Below are 21776 nucleotides of genomic sequence, written 5' to 3'. Positions count from 1 at the left end.
CCAGAATTTTCTGGGTTACATAACTGACAAGTCTAGTGCAGGTTCAGATGTAGCTGGATGCGTGGGGCTCATCCCCTCTACCTCCCAACTGTCCTTGGTATTGGATCTCTTCTCAGGTGGCCTATGCCTCATGGTGACAACCTAAAACTTGCTGTCCCCAACTTACATCCTATCCTCTCAGAAACCCTGGCAACAAGAACTCCCCCAGTCATTCCGGCAAGTTACTGAGATGAGTTTATCGTTCAGTCTGGGTCATATGCCCATTCCTCGATCACCAGGGCCACGGGGGATTCGGAGGGGACAGCCTTGTGCTACAGTCCCACTCCCACAGTGGGGTCAATCACCCCCACCCCAAGCACAGAGAAGATGAAGATGTTGCTGTTACCAGAAGAAGGGGGACCAGGGTACAAAGCAGGCAAAAACTGCAGGTGTTCCCCCAAAGCACTAACTCTGTGCCAAGTCATTTACACATCTCATTTCTCCCGTCAACCATCCTGAGGTAGAAATAATTATCTCCATTTTACAGGGAGGAAAATGAGGCATAGACTATCTTGTCCTCCCTTCTCACCTTATGAACAATTTTCTGCTCTGAACAATTTTCTGCATGGGAATCTCTTAGAGAGGCCAAAAGTCAGCACAAGGGTCACAGCTAAGAAAATGAGAACATGATCTATAAGCTGAGAGACACTCAAGCCGCATTTCGGTCTGAAAGTGCAGTGGTGATAGATCCTGACCTTTTAATTGTTTGGAGATTGGAGGTCAGTCTCTATCTGTGAGAAGTGAGGGAGATGTTCATGCCCTGCATCTCTCTTGTCCTATGGGCAAGGATCTGGGAATCAGGGTTGATCGGGGTGGGAGGCTGGTGTGTGTGTTTGTGTGCGGCTCTCCAGACATGGAGTATAACCTGGTGGTCGTACGGAAGCACTTATTGCAGACATTGTGCACAAAACAGAGTCACTTTTCCTGTTGAGCTGAGATTTCCTCCCATGCTGTTATCATGTCATACTTACAGCAGTAGAGGAGCAACAAGACAGGGAAAATGGGCAACACATGATGCCTTTATTGGGCCAGGTCTGGATGAGATGGAAGCAGAGTAGAACAGAATGTGTTTTGGGAACTTTCCAGCTGAAAGCCCAGAGGAGTAGGGCTGGTGTGCTTGTAATAGATCACATTCTTCTCTATTTCCAAAGCCAGTCCTTCTGATGAAGGGGAAAGAGTAGGAGGAATCTCCAAAACTGAGGGATGAATCCTTTCCTTGAGCCTCATTTTATAGAGACTTCAGAGTGAGAATAAAATATGCCATTCCCATTTGTGCCCATCATTGTAAAACACAACATATTTTTATGAATGTCTTTACTAGCAGAATTTGAAATGCCTCAGGTGAGAAATGGTACAGCTTGCAAAACGGATCTGACTTTTGGGAGTGTTGCATGTGTTGAGTGTGGTGTGATGTGAGTGCATGTACTTGTGTGTGCACATGTGCCTGCATGCAACCTGTGTACTTCCAGAGCATCTTGAACTACAGCATCTCGGCTCTCATTATCCATTGCCTGATTGCTGCTGTACTTCTAGTTGCTGAGCTTAGTGCCTCAGTCTACCTGGTTTACTCTTGAATACAGAGCTTGGCTTTGTAGGTCCTCAGGAAATTTTTGCTAAATGGAAGAATGGATGACTGATCTGCCCATGCATTTTGGTGAGTTTTTTTTTCTCTTTGAGCATAGTCTTGCCTCTTTGTCTCTATGTGTCTGTCTCTCTGAGTTCATGTCCCTTGTACCTTCATCTCTATCTCTTTTAGTCTTTTTGTTTGCCCTCCTTCATTTCTCTCCACATAACCCCATCCTAGAAACATATACCCAGACTCCATCTTTTTTCCCCAACCTGTTTTCTTAAATTATATACACTCAGGAATTTTAGAGATGGAAGGAAACTTAGAAATCAGGTAGCTGAATTTTCACATTTTCTGTTTGATGAAACTAAGTCCAGACGGATCACCATGTAGTAAGAACCAAAGGTAGTTTCTATGTTGTTGTTGAAGAAGTTTTATTTTTAACAGATTATTAAGCTATGGTTCACATGTCCTACAATTCACCCACTTAAAATGTACGATTCAATGGTTTTTAGCACATTCAGAGAATTGTGCAGCCATCACCACTATTTCAATCCAGAAAATTCTCATTACCCAAAAAGAAACCGTACACTTATGAATAGTCACCTCCCATTTCCCCCATTCTTCCAGCCCTAAGCAACCACTAATCTACTTTCTGTCTCTACAGATTTCTCTATTCTTGACATTTCATATAAAGGCAATTATGAAATCATAGAACATATGATCTTTTGTGACTGACTTTTCACTTATCATAAAGTTTTCAAGGTTTGTCCGTATTTTAGCATGTATCAGTACTTCATTCCTTTTTGTGGCTGAGTAATATTCCACCATATTATTCAACCACATTTTATTCATCTGTTAATTACCTGGACATTTCATTTGTTCTCACTTTTTGGCTATTGTGAATAATGCTGCTGAACATTGTGTACATGTTTTTGTGTGAACAAACGTTTTAATTTCTCTTGGGTAAATACATAGAAGTGGAACTGGTGGGTCATATTGCAAATCTATGTTTAATATGTTGAGGAATTGCTAGTGTGTTTCCCAAAGTAGCTGTATGATTTTACATTTCCATCAGCAATGCATAGGGGTTTCAAATTTTGCACATCCTTACCAATATTTGTTCTTCTCTGTTTTTTGCATTTTAATGGATGTGAAATGGTATCTTGTTGTTTTGATTTGTACTTCTCTGAAGGCTAATGATATTGAGGATCTTTTTGTATGTTTATTGGGCATTTGTACATCTTCTTCGGAGAAATGTCTATTTGATTCTTTTGGCCATTTTATAACTATTTGTCCTTTTATTATTGATTTGTAAGCATTCTTTATATATTCTGAATACAAGTCTCTGATTAGCGATATCATTTGCAAATATTTTATTACAGTATACGGGTTGTATTTTCACTTCTCAGTGGTATTATTTATGGTGCAAAAGTTTTTAATTTTGGTGAAATCCAATTTATTTTTTCTTTTGTTGCCTGTATTTTTGGTATTATGTCTAAGAAAGTATTGCCTAACACAAGGACACAAAGATTTACTCCTATGTTTTCATCTAAGAGCTTTACAGTTTTACCTTTTCCATTTAGGCATTTGATCCATTTTAAGTTAATTTTTATATATGGTATAAGGAAGGGATCCAATTTTACTCTTTTGATGTGGATATCCAGTTGTTCCAGAACTATTTGTTGAAGACGATTCTTTCCCCATTGAATTATCTTGGCACCCTTACTGAAATCAATGACTATAAAAACGGAAGGATTTATTTATGGACTCTTGATTCTCTTCCATTAATATGTATGTGTATCCTTGTATAATATCTAGTGTCATACTGTCTTACTGTAATTTTATATATTAAGTTTTTAAATTGAGAAATGTAAATTATCTATTTTTCCCCTTCCTTTTTCAAGATTGTTCTGGTTATTCTTGGTCCCTTGCATTTCCATATGAAATTGAGGATCTATTTGCCAGTTTTTGCAAGAAAAAAAAAAGGCAGCTAGGATTTTAATAGGGATTGTGTTGAATCAGTAAATCAATTTGGGGGATATTTCTGCCTTAACAATGTTAAGTCTTCTGATCCTGGGGTGCCTGGGTGGTGCAGTTGGTTGAGCATCTGACTCTTGGTTTCAGTCCAGGTCATGATCTCAGGGTTATGGGATCAAGCCTCATGTGAGGCTCCACACTCAGCTTGGAGTTTGCTTGAGACTCTCTCTTCCCCTCCTACTGCCCCTACCCTCTTTTAAAAAGATAGATGAATTTTTTTAAAAAAAGAAGTCTTCTGATCCATGAACATGGGATGGTGTTCCATCTTTTGAGATCTTCTTTAATTTCCTTCAACAATGTTTTGGGTTTTTTTCATAGTATTCATTTTTAATTTCTTTTATTGAATGTATTCCTAAGTATGTTAAGCTTTTGATGCTAGTATTATGTTCTCTTAATTTCATTTTAAAGTGTTCATTGCTAGTGTATAGAAATATAGTTGATTTTTGTATATCAATCCGTATTCTGTAATCTTGTTCAATTCATTTATTAGCGCAAATAGATTTTTAGTGGATTCCATATGATTTTATATAAACAAGTTTATGCCATCTGCAAGTAATAGTAGTTTCACTTCTTCAAAACTAGAATTTTGGAGCCCTAGTCCAGAGCATCTTTATTTCTTTAGAGAGTCCTGCAAGGAGCTTTGTGGTTGTCTTAAAAATGCTAAAGCAGTTATTCCTGCAAATTCATTGATCCCAATTCCCAAGATTAAGTGTTTGAAAGATATTTGAATTCAAACCTGATACAGCTAAGAAATTCTATTAATAGCTTCATTAGTTTGCTAGAGATCCCATAACAAAATACCATAGACTGGGTGCCTTAACCAACACAAATAATTTTTCTCACAGTTCGGGAGATGTCCAAGATCAAGGTGTTGGCAGATTTGATTTCTTCTGTGGTCTCTCTCCTTGGGTTGTAGATGTCCACCTTCTTTCTGTGTCAGTACATGGTCTTTCCTCTGTGCGGGCACATTCCTGGTGTCTCTCTGTGTGTCCAAATTTTCTCTTCTTATAAGAATGCCAGTCAGATTGGATCAGGGCTCACCCTAAGAGCATCATTTTAACTTCACTTGATCTTAGCCAAAAGGCTGAGAAGTGATCAGCTTCATTTTAAATCAGTCACCTCTTTTAGGACCTATCTCTAGATATAGTCACATTCTGAGGTACTGGGGAGTAGGGCTTCAATATATGAGCTTTGGGACACAGTTCACCCCCAAAAAATAGGCTTGTAAGTGTTCCCCTGAGAGATCTGATCTCTGGTTAGCTGCAACTAGGGAAGCCAGCATTTGTTTAGTATATGTGCTGCCGAAGCAAGCACATCCAGCATTTGTTTAAATAACCCATTCACATGACCACTAAATACATTGGCTTGCAGCCAGAATTAAAAGGCATTGCCTATAGTCCCTAAGATAAAGGATCTTCATGTGTAGTTTTGCATGTTCCTTGAACTCAGTCAATCTTCTCCACAGCCACATCAAGGAAGGTCAGTAACCAGCCATCAGACACAGAACACACAGCACCTCCATTTATACTGAATACTGGAAAAAAAAAAACCAACAACAACAACAGGGGCACCTGGGTGGTTCAGTCAGTTAAGCATCTGCCTTCACTTCAGGTCATGATTCCAGAGTCCTGGGATTGAGCCCCAAGTCAGGCTTAGGAGTCTGCTTGTCCCTCTCCCGCTGCCCCTCCCCCATTTGTGCTCTCCTTTTCTATCTCTCTCAAATAAATACTTAAAATCTTAAAAAAAAAAAAAAAAGCAAAACTAATTCCAAGTTGTGCTGTGTGAATGAACAGTATGGCGATGGACTTGTGTGAGGAGTCCTTTTGTGAAGTAAAATTTGAAGTTCTTAAATGGAAAGATTCCTGTGAAGTGAACTTTAAACCTCTTAAAATGTTCACTCTAAATTTATTCTCTTTTGAGTGAAGGGTCCATTTTGGAAGCTCAAGATGTAAGTATTCTTTGCTCTGTACTTCTTATAGTAGCCAAAAGCAAGATGCTACTGATCTCAATTATATCAGTAGGAACTGAGAATCAAGATTACCTTCCAGATCATCTGAGTTAAGGCATCATCCCACCTTGGCTGGTGCGCTTATCTCCCTCTTTCCTTTGCACAGTTTATGCTCCCTTTTTCAGTCTTATTTTTAACACTCTTGCCCTTTGAGTGTTTTTATTGACATCTGGCCACAAACCCTTTTAGGAAGCAGGCAGTTATAAATCACCTACAGAGAAATCAATAAAAACCAGTTCAATCCACAGTAATACTGATTTGCCCCCAGATAACCAAGATCCTACAGGCTCAGCAGTTATACTCATGGGGGTAGGGTGAAGGATAAGGGGGGGGCATATATTCTGAGAGAGACAATGAGTTGCCAGCTCCCAGAGGCTCAAGGAAGGGATGGACTTGGCTTCTATCCACGCACTTCTCATCCAGCCTCAGGGGAATGCTCTGTGTTTCCATTTCATCCAGCTCAGATTTTTCCAACCACATCAGTGGCATTTTCTTATCTCCTGAGGATCTGCTTCAGAGCTAAAGTATCTTCTTCGAGCCTCAAGAAAGGGCAGTAGGAATGAATTGTTGTATTTTCAGGGGATGGGGGAAGTTGGGAGAGTGTGTTACTGTAAGACAGAGGCATGGAGGAAGAAAGAAGCTCCATCAAGCTGTCTGTTGTCAGCCCACTGCTTTTCATCACTATGAGTTGGGGAGGCCACCCCTCCAGCCAGAACTCCAGGGAGTCAAAAGTCTGAAAGTCATTGTACAGAAGCTGAAAGCTAGGTACAGAGACAGGCATGACTGGCCCAAGGTCACAGAGTGGTTTCATAACCAGCTAACAAGGAAATAGCCCCACTGCTTTGAAATCTAGTTCTCCTCCAAGAGGAGCTGTGCTCAGAAAATGAAAATTCATGGGGAGTCAAAACAAAAAAAAAAAAAAAAAAACAGTAAATCTACATAGAAAAGATATCCATCAGTTCATTTATTAAAAATGAGTACATCAAATTGCCCACTGTAAGGACCATGAGGGTTATCAGACCATTTGGACCAACCCAATTATGCCCTCTTGGAAAATGGGGCTATACTAAAACCTTCAGAAGAGAATTTCCTAAAAGGGGGTTTCCTCTCCTCTCCATCAGTGAAAATATTCCAACAGTAAGGCCCAGAGTGCTGGGGTCAGGTGGTAGGAGCCAGTGAGACTGTTCATGGTACACTGAGTGCAGGGCCTCCTTGAACCAGGAACTCAGAACCAGGGCTGCAGTGAAAATCTCACATCCCCTGAAGGCCTGATTTTACTTCCAAGGTGTACCTGGTTTCTCCAAGTTGTATATCTCTATTAACTCAGTCCTGGTCCTGCAGGAAGTCTTGCCCCCTTTCCCTTCAGGGGCTTTTCTGGAGATGTGTGCCTTTCAGCTGGGTTAAGGAATTATTTGGTTCCATTTTTCAAACACTAATTATGTTTCAAGTTCCAGGGATACAAAGATGAGAAAGATTGGGTTTTAAAGGATAAGTAAAAGTCACTCATGAAAACTACTGAGTTGCTATCAGTCAAGTGGGAAAGACCAACTTGCAAACAAATAATTGCTATTACGTTACAGCAGGGTTGGCAAACTTTTTCCTGTAAAAAGCCAAATAGTAAGTATTTTAGGCTTTATGAGTTAGATAAAGTCTGTCTCAGCTACTCAACTCAGCCCTTGTAATGCAAAAACGGCTATAGGCAATACATAAATGGACGATTGTGGCTATGTTCCAGTAAAACTTTCTTTATATAAAAACAGTCATTTGGTCAGATTTGGTTCACAGACCATAGTTTGCTGAACCCTGTGTTAGAGAAATGTCTCGACAATATCCAAAACAAATAATAATAACAACAGTGATAATAATAAAAGCTACCATTTTGATAGCTAACTCTGCTAGAGACCCTACACCAGGCAATGTCTCTACAATTCACATACATTTGCCTGCTTATTTTTCATAACAACTTGTGAGGACACTGAGATTCAACAGCCAAATCACAGAGTTAGGAAGTGACAAACACAAGGTAAAACCCGATCTTGTTTGGCTCTACAGTCTATGTTCAAATAAACCACTTACAACTCTGAAAAGAAATGGGCAGAAGGAGTTCATCTGGGGAGGAGCCTGAGGATCCTACAGGAGGATCCCTCATCCTACAGGTGAGGAATGTCTTCCTCGGAGGCAGGTGGGAGAGAAAGGTCTTTGAGGCAGAGAGTGGTATGGAGGTTTGAAAGTACATGGAACATTTGGAAACAGGATCATTAGGTGATGTTGGGGTGTGGGATACCTTGGTGATTGTGGCTAGAGAAGAAACAGGAGAAGTTGGTAGCTCAGAGCAGGAAATCTGGCATATGTGCCAGAGAACCTGGACTTTACCTAGGGACCAGGGATTTTCCAGCTCTAGTCTTCTAGATAGGCTGTATCACACTTCCATGAGGGACTGTTAGCCATACAGATCCTGGGCCCTGTCCCCAGATATTTTGATCCAGTAGATCTGGGATGGAACCAGGAGAATGCATTTTATCAAACACCTCAGATGATTCTAGTAAGCATTCTTGGATTTAGGAATCAGTGCATGAAGAGCCAGTAAAATGTTTTAATCAAGGGAGAAATATAACCAAAGTTGCTTTAAAAAGGCCATTTCTACTTGAAAGATTATTTGTTAGGAGAATGATCACTCTTGGAGGTCCATTTTTGGTTAGTTATCAGCTTCTCTCATCTGAAAGTGCAGATGAGAAATTTCCAGAAGTTTCTGCATTTCCACAGGCTTTTAAAGAATGACTCAGCTTAAACCCTGGGTTGAACTTTATGCTGTTGACCAAACAGTTACTTTAAGGAGAAATAGTATATAAACAACAAACTGCAATTTAGTAGAACATATGTGAATCTGATGTTAAGGAAAATACCTTCTCCATGATGAATCAGTTGGTGAATCCTTAGCCAGAAAAATGTCTTCTGGTCCTCTGGTCCCGTGTCAATGTTTCTTCTGTGGTGGTGGTGGTTGACAACAGTGCTGCAGGGTTCTGTGTTGCCCTCAAAGCCTCAGCATAGTGTGATGAACAGAACCTGGGCTTAGAGTCAGACTACCCTGAACTCAAATCCTGTTGAAAGTGCTTAGTAATTATGATGCCTGGAGCAAATTATCCTTTCTGAACTTCAGTTTTCTCACCTGTATAAGGGGAATAATAATTCCATGCAGGGTATTGTCAGGACCGAATAAGACAAATGATACAAGTCAATCGGAGAAAGACAACTATCATATGATCTCCCTGATATGAGGGAGAGGAGATGCAACATGGGGGGTTTAAGGGGGTAGGAGAAGAGAAAATGAAACAAAATGGGATTGGGAGGGAGACAAACCATAAGTGACTCTTAATCTCACAAAACAAACTGAGGGTTGATGGGGGGAGGGGGGTTGGGAGAGGAGGGGTGGGGTTATGGACATTGGGGAGGGTATGTGCTATGGTGAGTGCTGTGAAGTGTGTAAACCTGGCGATTCACAGACCTGTACCCCTGGGGATAAAAATATATCATATGTTTATAAAAAATAAAATTAAAAAAAAAAGATAAAGGATATAAAAAGTCAGATAGAGAACCTGGCATAATAAATATTGGTTCTCTTCTTCTGATGCCTCAAAATTGTTACTAATACTCAAAATTGATGCATTTCCCATCTTTCCATAATGGAAAGATGACAACTCCCTGGAGAGAAATCCTCTGTGGTTACTTCCTGTCTCATATTATCAAGTAGCCACTGTTACACAAGCCTGTTTATGAGGAACACACTGAAATTCATGTGCCTCAGGCCACCAGAGTTTGCTGTTGAGAGCCATTCCCAAGCTCCTGCCTTCCTCTTCCTCACCACCATTTTGCAACACTGTTTATCATAGCCTGTTCTCAAGTGGTGTCTGAAGACCCAAATCCCGAGGCTATCTGCATAGATTTGGTTGCCAAGGGAACTGGTCCACTTTACTTTGGCATGCGGCTTCTTGTGGCCACAGCCTCTGTCCAAGTTCTGAGTTGACCAAACTGCAAATGCATTTCAGTTCAGATTCCCTTGATGACCCTGGCCAAGAACCACAACTGTTCCCATTCCCTCCACTGGTCTTAGTGCGCAAGGTGTAATCTTCTTCCTGGTCCTGCAAACTGGAATCCTCACTCCAAAGTGGCGCTGGGGTTCCAGGCAGCAAACCTGTTCACAAAGTCCCCCATTGGTCTGGGGCCTGATTTCCCAGGGAACAGTTAGCAGTCAGATCCCATCCCATCCAATGCTGAGCTGAGGAATAGGTGGAGTGAGCTCCTGGTAGTTATCTGGAAGGAAGCAACAATGTTGGAAAATCATTTGAAGGTTGGAATTGAACTCAATTAACATGTCTTTATATTCACCAGGTATCTTTTAGGCAGGAACAAGGAGGTTGGTCAAAGCTAGTTCCTCATTTGGAGCCTGAGTAGATGTTTAAAAGTATATATGTATAGTGGAAGGTAGGGTGGGGGGCAGGCATTGGAGGGGTGGGAGGTTCAGAGGTTTGGGTTAGGGTTTCAGGGAGGACACTGATTCCATCAATATGGGCTGGGAATGCAGAAGGAGAAGCAGGTTCTGAGAAAGGCACAGGGTGATACATTTAGTTAGGGAATAACTTAGGGCAAGCTCATTTGCTCTAGATCTGAGAATTCCAGCTCAGACTCTCATGTTGGCAGCAGAGTAGCAAGGTGAGAGAAGGCTCTGGTGTCCAGAAAGACCCTGTACAGTCTATTTTACAAAGGCTAAGCTTTGTACCAGTAGGAATTCTTTATTGCAAGTGTCAAAAAAGCCAACACAAACCAGTTGAAGCAAAAAGGGATATTTGTTGGTTCTTGAAACATAAAAGGCTAGGGATATCAGGCATAGCTTGATCAAGGCATCAGATGACAGCCTCAGGGCCTAGTTTCTATCTTCTTGCTATCTTCTCTTTCACATTGATTTCATTCTTAGACAATAAGGATTCTGTTTTCACCATCTTACGTTTAAGATCTCAGTTAAGACTCTCTTTCCCAGCAAAATCACATTGTGTCTCATTGGCTCTGGGTAGGTCAATGCTCACCAATCACTGTAACTGGGGGAATGTGATGCAAAGATGTTCAAAGGCAGCCTCCAGCCCTGGGGGTTGCCAGTTAGACCCCCTCACTCTGATTGATGATTGCTCTCCATAGGCAACATGGGCCCCAAACTCATAGGGTAGAAAGTAGGACTCAGGCTGGCAAATTAGCCCAACCCACTACTGTGGATATGGGAAGACTGAGGCCTAAGTGGTAAAGGAACACACTGTGACACGGGTGGATGGCTTCACAGTTTGCTCTTCCCTCCCCCAGAAGGCCCCTGTCACTGAGCCTCTGTAATCCTTCCTCTGGCCTCCTGAAGCACATATTAGGCCATGCTGTGCCCTGATGCCCAGCACCAGGGTTTGGGCCTCTTTCCATAGCTTCTGAGAGCTGGGATTCAGAAAATAAATAGGGGCCAAAGAATTGAGCTGGGGCACTCCATCCCAGCAGGGAAGAGCTATCTCTTCTGTTCGTCTTAGCAGATGCAGCTGCTTCCTATGGACTCCAGGGGATGCTGTGAGAAAGACTTTCAGTTCTGTGCCTCAGCCACAGTCCTTGCTGCCCCTGAGGTAGGGCTGTGATCTGGAACAATCAAGATCCTCCATAAGGAGAGCTCTCCCAATATTCTCATTCTGTCTCTGCTGAGGTTGGAGAAGAACAAGAATGGTTTCTCACTCAAGCAGGGTCAAGGACATTTTGGGTATAGGAAACTTGGGTTTTAGTACTGACCCTGTTTCCTGACTGTGTGATCTAGAGCAAGTCATTTTACCTCTCTGAGGTTTGGTTCACCTCATCTGTAAAATGGAGATATACCTTCCTCACAGAATGGAGAGAGTTTAATGTGCTTGGAGTGTGGTAGGCCATATAAAAAGTGAGGTTTGATTTCTAGAGTCTTTGCTTTCAAAGGAGAGATTCACCAGACACTGAGCAATTGCTCTGGACCTATGCTATGTTTCCATAGCTTGGGGCACAAAAGAAAACTTTGTGCCATCAGGCTTGGCAGAGGCAATTAATGTACAGGAAACAGAGACCACTGTGTGGTAGATAGGGGGCAGCTGCATCATGCTATCATAGACCAGAGAGCACACAGTATCCTGGAGAGGTCAGGGAAGGCTTCCTGGAAAGGCAGCCTGAAGGACTCAGGTCCTCAGAGCCTAGGACCTAGCCTAATACCTGACACTAAGGAGGTACCCACTAAGCATTTGTGGAATGAATGAATGAGTTAGGCAGGCACTATGAAGGCCATCTTATTCTTTGGACTTTCTGAAACCAGTTCCCACATTCAGACTTCTATGGTCACTTCCCAGAACAAAGCTAGGAAGGGACGGGGAGAAGACAGAGAGAGGGAAGGAGGAACTGACAAAGAGAGGACTGGCATACTGGGATAGTTATTTATCTATCTATCTATCTATCTATTTATTTATTTATTTATTTATCTATTTATTTATCTATTATCTATTTATTTATATCTATCTATTATTTATAAATAAATAAATTTATCTATTATTTATCTATTTATTTATATAGATATATATCTATTTATTTATCTATTTATTTATCTATTTATTTATCTATTTATCTATCTATTTATTTAGTATCTATTTACTAAATAAATACATAAATTCATTCATTTATGTTGGGGTTAAGGGTCTTGCTGAATTAAGAAAGTCTTATTTTTATTTGGAACAGTTTCCAAGGTAATAGGGTTCTGATCCTGGCTTTTTCAGACAGGCTGCTCCTGGGTGGCCCTTGACACATCTCATGTCTTAGACAAAACACCACTTGTCTCTCTCCATCCTTGTCTTCATCCTGAGGAATGAATGTCTTCAGACACAGAAGCCAGAAGCTCCAAGGAAAAGGCTGTCAGCTGAGATCTGGCCCCACTGTTGGCTTCTAAGAGTCCACATGTGCAGTGTGGGCAGGACTAGCTGTTGCCACGGTCCCTTCAAACTGGCCCAATTCCTCTGGCCTTCTCCCTGAAATGAGACCACAGTTCCCAGAGGCCTGGCGCACAGAAGTGGGAGATTCCGGGTTCTGGATTCCCAGAACCCCCAACATCAGCATCTGTCCCCTCATCAGAGCAGGAGTTGGGACACGTGTCCAGGTTTGGCTTCGAGGCTATGACCATTTTGCCAACCCTCATGGCTCAACCCTTTTGCAGGGGGAGCTAGTTTCAGGAACAGCAGGGCAGCAGACACGGGGTAATGGCATATTTGAGCACATGCCACTGGCAGCACTTTGGGGACCGCATTAGCCATTTTCCGAAGTGGAGCTGGAAGAGCCAGCGGGGCTGCTCTGTGGCTTCCTGCAGGATTTAAGTGAAAGCTGCAAGTCCCGTTGATAAGTAAATCCTAAAAGTGGCTTTGCAAAGTACTCCCGGGTGGTCAAACAGAGGCATGTAGGTGGCAGAGGAAGAGGCCCGGCTCTCTGTGATGTTTCAGTTGGTAGAATCCTAAGGGGAAAATTTGCACACCTGTGTGTCAGAGAAGACAGGAAACCCACTTACATCATCAAGACAGAAAACTGAGCTGTTAACCTGGGCAAGCTCAGTAGGAACGGTGCACGTAAGGCCGTCTACCTGCAGATGTAGCCGCCTAGGTGATGTATGCTCATATCACTTAAATAAGAGGAAAACGGGGCCTTGTTTTCCCCACTTCTCACATGAGGAACTCCAAGGCCATGATGGGGCCACAAGCGAAATCAGCCCTGGAGGGGTCATTTGACTTCCCAAGGGTTCCTCAAAAACCAGGGTTTGGACTCTTAACAACTCTGTATCAGTCTGTGACATATTTCCTTCTACTGTCTCACCTACTCATTCATTTATTCATCTATTCAAGAAATCCTGGCAGATGAATTATATGCTGCCCACTGTTTAGAACATGATTCTTAATGAAGTGTGGCTGAGAAGGGGGAAGATAGGTAGGGGGTGGAGGGGATAGTGTGCCCAATGCAGGCGGTGGGGGGGCCCTCATCAGAGTTCACTGGAGGACAATTCATGCTTCTGTACCCTGAAGTTCAGTTAATAGCTAATAGATACTTGCCATATGCTTTAGGGGGACTGGGTAGCAGGAAGGTTGAGAACCGCCTGTGCAGTAAATAGATAATTACAAGACAAGAAAAAGAGCCACGAGGCAAGGGAGAACATGTGCCTGTTGGGAGTCCAGAAGAGTGGCATCAGAAGACGGAGTCTAGGAGGCTTTGTGGCAGAAGTGACATTTGAACAGAGTATTAAAGGATGAACAAGAGTTGGCCAGGGAATTCCCAGATGGGAGAGTCCACAAGAAGGTTCAGAGCCTCAACTAGCACATACTGAAACAAGGACTATTAATGCCTAAGTAGTCCGTGATCAGGCACAAACTGTCCTAAGTAATTTTTCAGAACACCTTCAACAATCCTTCATTTATTATGCAAGTAAGTCATACTCATTGTGGGAAAAAAATGAAAAAAAATACAGATACTAATATTTAAAAGGTGTTAAATTGATTTTAGTCATAATTCCATTTGAAGATGACCACTTTTAACAATTGGGTTTTAACTTTCCAGACTTCTCTCCCTAATATGTAACCATAATCTATCTATATCTATTTCACATAAAAATATTTATGTATTTTATTAAAATATTAATTTTATTAAATTTAATTAAATTTATTAAAAATGAAATTTATTAAAATACTAAAGATATTTATGTAACTGCTCTCAAAGTACAATTATACTACCTATTTTTCCCCTCAGTCAATATATTGTGAACAAAAATGATTATGTCTAAAGTGTCAAACTACGCATTTTAACCATCTTGGATAGAACTGTTCTGAAATGGAACTTGCTCTCCTGTCTTTTCCAGGGAGCCAACATCAGAGCTTGGCTTCATTCATGCCTGCCAGCTTCCGGCTGGGCTATAAACTGGGGCTGAACTCAGCTGACAAGGAAGGCGTCAGAGTGTGTGTGCCAAGCTGAGAGCTGATATCTTCTCTTCAGAATGTAGCTGCTTCCTTCCTGCAGTCCCTTCTCACTGCTTTTAAGGGCTGGCGAAGCAGAAAACTGAGCTTTCGAGTGCATGGGAAGGAGTATACCTACATTGTAAGCCCTGTGTGGCATGAAGCAAAGTGACTTTTGTTAATCAATATTCTCTTTCTCAGAGGCGAGTAAAAGAACATTTCCTAGGTATTGTACTAGGTATTGTACATAGGTACTATGTGCTGGACACATACTTTATTTTGTTTAAGTCTCCTAACAATCCTTTTAGAGAAGTATCTTAGCTCCATCTTCCAAATGATAGCCTGATCCCAGAGAACATTCATTGCTTTGTCAAGTTTCACGGAGCTGTAAGGGCCAGAGCTATCCTGGAACTCCAGATATCACTTCCAAAACCCTGCTATTTTCACTGTACCATATCTCTTGCTTGCTACCAAATGTTGTGCTGAGTTTGAATTGATGACATTGTCAGAGGCATGGCCAGTGGACTGGCGGGATGCTTCTGTGTGGAGAGGGCTTGGCCTCCCACATAATTTTTCAAGACCTCAGAACTGAATAGTAACTGCTCTCATTATATGGCACCAGTACTCCCTGGCCTACCACACTCTGTCTTCCTTAAGAAGGGGCAGGACAGTCCAACTTATATGTTGGAGGGACTTCTCTGGCATCATGTAGAGTGTGGTTGGAAAGGGCCAGACCAGAGGGAAAGAGAAAAAGAAGGTTTTTGTGGTGACACAGTTCACCCAGATCCATGGCAGGGAAGCAATCAAAGACATGTCTGAACTAAGACTGACAGGACTCGGAGTCCAAATGATTGTAGGGTGATGGAGAGGGGGGAGTTATGATGACTTCTGGGTTTTTAGTCTGAGTACCATTCACTAGGGTATTGGAAGAGTGGGCTTGGGAGAAGGTGGGGTTGGGGAGGGGAAGAAATGATGCATCTTGTTCGGGACGTGGTACACATAAGCAGCATTGTGCAAAGGTAACTGGCCATCAGATCTCTGTAATTCTGCTATCATGGGGTGATATTAAAGTCATCTGCTGAGTCCAGGACAGAGAGGCTCATTGGTGAGCTGGTAAATGTTTAAGACAAAAAGCTTTGACATGGAGCATTTGCTGATTTGCTGATTTCTGTGACACCATCACCAATTTCAGCTACTAACTCCACATTCACTGAATGTGAAGTTGGAAAGCAATGCACAGTAGCACATCATTAGACAGTGTTTCCCCCAACAGATAAAATAAAACTAAATCTTCTCAAGAGATGATTTAACAATAAGATGTAGCAAAATAATTAGGATCATTGTGGGTATTTATTTCGTTTTTAGTGTCATTTATTGTAACTTAATTCTTAATTAGCAATAATCACGCCTTGGATAAACCTCATTGGCTATAATACTTCCACAGCACAAAGCTATAATTCAATTTTTAATGATGTCTGCGTTTAAAAACCAGCTCACAAAATTCTTGACAATTAGTACACCACTGGAGAAGCTCCAAGAAAGGACAAGTTGGAAGAGCTATAAATCTACCTCCTTGTCACACAGGCTGAGGGATTCCCCCGGGTCACACATCTGGGAGGGCAGATTCAGGCCCAGGACCTAGGAGGAGGCTCTTGGTCCTCCATGCTTCCTGATGGCCCCTCAGTGCCCTGGTCAGTCACACAGACCCAGGGAAAACCGTGTGGTCCTTGGCCCTAGGGTGATGATTCATGTCACCCTGGAGTGAGTGACTCAGGGAAGAGGCTGCTGGGCGGCCTGGAACAAAGAGAACTGGGCAAGATTTATTTCTGCTGGGAGCTAAATGGGAGGCTCAGATACTTTTTTGCTGTTTCCAGTGCCTTTGAACTGCCTCCGATTGAGCAATTGCACATACTTCCAAGAAGAGAAAATTTTTTCAAGTGGACTTATTTTTAAAAAAGAATTGCTGAAGTGAACAAGCTGGGGAGGAAACCTGGGGAAATGTTTTGGCTGACTTCCTGTCATGGCTGGGGGTTGGGCTCGGCTGGAGTGAGATCTGGCCCTGGCTTGACCATTTTTCAGGTTACCTAGAACCCGATCCCAGGAATTTGAGGGTTTCACCAACCCACTTCCTCCAAAATGGTAACCAAGGTCCAAGGAGCTTCCTGAGTGCCAGGGAGTTAGGGTGAGAAGGGTGCGCTTGTACCCGACATCATCCGTCCTGGCCTACTTGACAAGATATCCACCATGCTTTCTGTGAGTCGTTGGTCAGTAGATGACCCCTGAATCAGACTTCTCAAGGCACCTTCAAGTCTGGCAACTTTGCTCCTGGCTACATAGAAATGATTGTGCCATGTGCCCTCTGCCCTCACCCACCCATCCCCTGGGATGAGAGGAGTCTTGTGAGGCTGTCCGAAGGCCTTGTCTATCAAGTCATTCCAAACAACCATTACTTCTCTTTGGGGTCTTTTCCTCAGGGTTCTGACTGGGAAACGGGACCCAAGATCTCTCTGCTCTTAGAGTTCGGGACTTCCCCCCATCTCTCCAGGGAAGCAGGGCATAGGCTCTTTTCCAGTACCTCACCAGAGTCCATACTCTCATTGCTTTTACATGGCCTCTCCTGTCTGCCCCTTGCCCCATAATCTTACTAGTCCTGGGGGTGAGGGGAGAATTATGCTTACTTGGGGTGCTTTTCCCAAATCTCTTTTCTGTACCCTGAGCCCTCTTTATTTCCCTAAGGGCTAGCTCCTCACTACATATGAGGCAGAGACCATACCCCTTGCTGCTACACCTCTCCCCGAGGCAATGAGCACAGAATGGCCTCCATGTTTGTATGAGGGGAAAGGCAATGTGAGGGGAAGGGAGGGGTCAGTTACTATTTTCGAGATCTAAGGTGTCCCTTACTCCAACCCTCTGCTGAGCACAGTGGCTGCCAAATTTTGCACTCCTCCTATTGGGGCTGGCTCAGCATCTCCTCCTGGACATGGTCATGACACTGGTCTGAGCAGAAGCTGGTTCACCCTAGAGCTGGAATGGGCCTGAATTGGGGGAGAAAGGTACCCCCAGCCAACAGAACCTATAAGAGATCCTCAGGCCTGGAGAGCATGGCTAGAGGGTGGAGACACCATGGGGTATTGGGAAGTGCTCAGGACCAGCCTCCCTGAAGCACTGCCAGACTGCAGCCCCTGTCGTCCCCCCTGCCTCTGTGGACCAGAGAGATTGTGTTGAGGGCAAGAAGTCATTGGGAAGTCTCTTCCAGACCCTCATCTTTCCCTCTCTGTTGCATCTTTCTTCTGCCCTTCTATACTCTACCCTTGCTTCCCTGGGACTGACCACAGCACAGATCTAGAGCTGACCACAGCATAGACCTGAGATGACCACAGAACAGGTTTGAGATGACTGCAGCACAAATCAATGGCTGACCATAATGCAGACCTGCAACTGACCACAGCATAGCCCTGGGATGACCACAGCACTTTCCCTCTCTCTCTAACCCCACTGGTTGCCCAACAGCAAAGTATGTTTGTCAACAAGAGTAAATGCCAGTGTGTAAAGCCCCTGATGGGTTTAATTCCAATCACGTCTAACTGCCTTTTATCTACAAGTTTGTACAGAGAAGTCCTGGCAAGTTCAGGAATATATCTCCTTTACCTGCAAGAGACGAAGCTTGAACTCTGCTATTCAGGATTAATGGCAGACTCTCTGGATCTGCTTCGATTTTGATGCCATGACTCAGAGAACTCAACTGCCCTATTCAGAGAGTGGGAAAGGAACTCGTTGAGTACATACGATGCGCCAGCATCTTGCCTGTATTCTCTAAGTTAATTCTTATAACAACCCTAATAGAGTCTCCATTTTACAGATGAAGAAACAGTGGCCAGGGGAGACTAATCCAGCAGGGAAGAGGCAGAAGAGAATTAGAATCCAATCTTCCAAGTTCCAAAGCCCTCTTGCAGCATCCCAAGGTTAGGAAGCAGGATGGTGTTTTCCTGAGCTGAACCCTGCTCAGGCTTGCTTGTGGGATCTAGGACCCAGTTCTGCAGTTAGCCAGGCCCAGGGACACACAGAAGTGCCTCTCAGCACTTTGACCTGATCTCTGATGCCCCAGATTTTCCAACTGTGTTGGGGGGACTGCCCTGGGGTGAGATCGGGAACCAGGGAGAACCCTCTCTCTCCCATGAGAGTAACCACAGGAGGAGGAAGATTGGGAGGCACTGCCTAAAGATGCCTGCTTTCACAGCATGGACACATTTGTTTATCATATACCAAAAGCAAGACCTTCAAAATCAGAGGCAGAAAGCTGATGTCTGTAGCAAGTCCTGGGGAATAGGGGTTCTGGGGCCTTCTCTGATGGCCCCTCACTCACAAGTATGGCTTTGATTAAGTCTTTGCGCTTGTCTGGACCTGTAAGATGGGAGCAGGAGGCAGGACTGGCTGGTCTCCAGTGGCCCTCTCCGTCATCCTCTGAATTTGCAGAGGGACTGAGAGAGATGTGTGTGCACTCACCCCAAACAATTTCCTTCATCAAATTCTTCATCTAGAGATAGACCAGTGGTATTAATAGCAACCTAATCTCTTTCAAATTCTTTGTGTTGCTAAAATGAAAGCAAAAATTCAAAGCTGGAAGAACAAAAAACCTCCCTTCTGAGAATTCTGAGTCACTCCAGAAAGGTCAGTGGAGTCTGGGTTAACCCGTTTTTTTCTCCAGAAGGGCCTTTGGTTCTTCCCCGAACACCCAAAGATTAACAAAGAAAATGTGAGAGCCACTCAGCTTGTAGACTGGGCTCCTGGGTCACTGTGATTCAGAGAGCGGTTTGGTTTCCCCTGGGCTGATGGCAAGGCTCTGGGAGAGGCATTCTTGGGGCCATTATAAAGGCCACTGCTTGCCAAGACCACTACCCGTGAACTAGTGCGCTTGACCAGTTGGGGACTGGGGAGTCAGACAGACCTCATGGGTTTTGTGACTTTGAGAAAGTCTTCAGGGCTCTGTTTCCTCACTTGTAAAATGGGATTAATAATGTTCATAATAATAGTAATGGGGCACCTGGGTAGCTCAGTAAGTTAAGCATCTGCCTTCGGCTTGGGTCATGATCCCAGGGTCCTGGGATAGAGACCGGTGTTGGGTTCCCTGCTCAGCCCGGAGACTGCTTTTCTCTCTGCTCCTCTCCCTTGCTAGTGCTCTCCTTCTCTCTCCCTCTGAAATAAATAAATACATTCTTTAAAAAAAAATAGTGCTTATGAGGTTTCTGTAAAGGCCCTTGCTAAATCATGAGCTGTGATGGTGCTTGCAGGGACACGGGCAACCACCACAGGAAGCCAGTGTCCCTCCCACAGGCTTAGGGGTGCAGGAGGAGGTGCAGGGTGCAGATGCCAGCTGTGGATGGCCATGCCTATGTTTGAATGGCTACTCCATCAGAGCAGTCCTCTCCTGCCCTCCTGCACTCTCCCCACAGCCCCTAGGGCCCTACAGTGGCTTTTCCAGGGGGCAGAGCCTGTGCAGCTGATCTAACAAGTGTGGGACTTTCTGGGGTGAAAGTTTCAAAGGCAAACAAACGGACAGTTGTATGAATGGAGAAGTCAGAAGGCATGTGGGTGAATGGATAGCCTGACAGATAGATGGATAGGTAAATGGGTGCATTTGTTACCCTACAGTGGGAGTCCTGCAACCTCAAACTGTAGGCCCACACTTTTGCCCTCAGAAGACCTCTGCCTGACAAGCTGCTGCTTCCTCTGCCCTGCCTCCCCACCACCACCCATGGCTCCACTGGGAATGTACATTCCAGTTCTCTGTGGGGCAGTTTCCTCTGTTGGGTTCTACTGTACTTTAGCAGAACTCCAGGTGGAGGAGATAGAGGACAGGAGAGGGAGATGATGGGTTTGGGGTCAGACTAGCCTGCATTATAATCCTTGGCCTGGCGCTTATTTGCTGTGGGAGCTCAAGCAAGTTACTGAACCTCTCTGATCCTTACTTCTTTCATATGTAAAATGGAAATAATAAAACCCTTCTCACAGGAGTTAAGCAAGATAGCACTTGAAAGCACCTAGCATGGTATGTGACACTCAGTAGGCAAACTAGAAATATCTAATGAATGAGAGAATGAAGAAAAGTATAGTAGTTTGCTTTCTTTCATGAGCATGGTTGGGGGCAGATAAAATATTTAAAGATGGATTAGAGACGTTTGGCCTTATCAGTTACACAAATGACTGGAGCGTTATCCCAGCAGAGGCTTAGGTAATTTGCACTAGGTACAAAGGTTACTGGACCCAGTTAGGTTGTTTTTCTCCTTTGCACCTCAGTTTTCCTTCCTGTAAAATGGACCAAACTATATTATTAAGCACTGGCTGGGGACAGAATGAGTAGAATCCAAAAAGCTGACTCGCTCTTGACAACGACCTGTCTAACCCTTTACCCACCAGGCTAAAGAGGTAGTTAGAAGGGCCCTGAAAATGGGTTAAAGAAGGAGCAGCTCAGAGACCAAACATTACTAAATATTTTTTCCTTTTATGGGTCGGTGCTCTAGATCACCACTTCCTGCAGATTATATTCCTAACTTTGTTGTGATGGATGCAAGGCCCATGTGCCCACAAGCTCCAGCAGAACCCAGATGTCGCCCTGGGGGAAGGACTCTGCTGCTACCTTGCTATTTTAAGCAGAGAGTTTATAATAATGGACGGGAGAGCAAGCAAACAGGGCAGGAGCAGCGTGGGAATGGCCTTGGCAGGCAGGGCTGCTGGGGCTCCCCCTGAGGGGTTCGGGGTTCCGGTTTGTCAAACGTGGGGCCACAGCCAGCCTCCACTCTACTTTGTCCTGCAGCAACTTACATCTCTTAGTGCTTGTCTCACTTAATTCGTTTCTGTTTTGCTTTGCTTTCTGACCGAGGGACTGACTTAAATTAAGGTCTTTCTTGAAGAGCAGGAGAGGAGGAGGGACAGAAAATGAGATATTTTTTTATGTGACTTTAGGATACCATGATCCCAGAATCGTATGAAATGGGACCATTACATTCGTGGTTTCTTGTCCCTAGGAAGAGTCAAAGAATTCAGTGACACCTAGGGTTGAAAATGGCCCCTGGAGTGTGTTAGGAATCCTATGACCATTACCCTGGACTTTGCT

The 21776-nt window shown here is 43.6% G+C and overlaps 1 protein-coding gene and 1 non-coding gene across 11 annotated transcripts in view; one reads left to right on the top strand and one right to left on the bottom strand.

The window, feature by feature from the left end:
• Positions 1 to 21776, top strand: part of IRAG1 (inositol 1,4,5-triphosphate receptor associated 1) — a 123517-nt gene that overhangs the window by 19428 nt on the left and 82313 nt on the right. The gene's annotated exons all lie outside the window — the stretch shown is intronic.
• Positions 15975 to 16118, bottom strand: LOC125080193 (U4 spliceosomal RNA). The gene has a single exon (XR_007121232.1). It is a non-coding gene; the product is annotated as a U4 spliceosomal RNA (small nuclear RNA).

The sequence above is a fragment of the Lutra lutra genome, chromosome 10, assembly GCF_902655055.1.
Source record: "Lutra lutra chromosome 10, mLutLut1.2, whole genome shotgun sequence".
Taxonomy (NCBI): Eukaryota; Metazoa; Chordata; class Mammalia; order Carnivora; family Mustelidae; genus Lutra; species Lutra lutra.
The sequence above is the reverse complement of the archived record's forward strand: the minus strand, read 5'-3'. Positions and strand labels throughout refer to the sequence as shown.